This window comes from Cornus florida, unplaced genomic scaffold (genome assembly GCF_030987335.1).
Source record: "Cornus florida cultivar Cherokee Brave unplaced genomic scaffold, ASM3098733v1 CherokeeBrave_3.0.0_Hap2_Chr11, whole genome shotgun sequence".
Taxonomy (NCBI): Eukaryota; Viridiplantae; Streptophyta; class Magnoliopsida; order Cornales; family Cornaceae; genus Cornus; species Cornus florida.
In genome coordinates, this window is record NW_026775581.1 from 82,632,365 (window position 1) to 82,633,007 (window position 643).

Consider the following 643-nt stretch of genomic DNA (forward strand, 5'->3'; position numbering starts at 1 on the left):
TTGAGATAAGGATTTCATCTCGGCAGCTATTTCATTGGAATGGTCAACTTGATGTAAGCCAACACTCTTCCTTTCACTTGAATGCCTACCATTCTTAGAAGATAAAGTTCGATGCAAAGAATTTTCACTCATGCTCTCATAAAGACGCCACATGTCATCCTCATGCCTATCAATGTAAAAGCCACCCATGAAAGTATCAACCATGCCCTTGTAATTGTCGGATAAGCTCTCAAAGAAATATTGAACTAATTGCCATTTGGGTATGTCATGATGTGGACATTTCCTAAGCAATTCATTGAATCTTTCCCATGCCTCATGGAACGTTTCCCCATCCCCGTGTGAAAAATCTCGAATTGAGGTTCTCATGGCATTGGTCTTAGAAACCGGATAGTACTTCTTTAAGAACTCTTGTTGCATTTCTACCCAAGAAGTTATTGAAAAAGGCCTAAGATTGTTAAACCAGTATTTTGCCTTGTCTTTGAGGGTGAATGGAAAAAGTTTAAACCTTAAGACCTCTTCCGGCATGTCTGTGTATTTCACGGTAGAACATACTTCAAGAAACTCATCCAAATGCTTGTAAGGTTCTTCACTTGGACGTCCATGATAGTTAGGAAGCATTTGAATGGTTTGTAGTTTGATCTCT

At 39.0% G+C, this 643-nt stretch overlaps 1 pseudogene; it reads left to right on the top strand.

The window, feature by feature from the left end:
• Nucleotides 1–262: 262 nt before the first annotated feature.
• LOC132287277 (small nucleolar RNA R71) lies at nt 263–361 on the top strand (annotated as a pseudogene).
• The last annotated feature ends 282 nt before the right edge of the window (nt 362–643 follow it).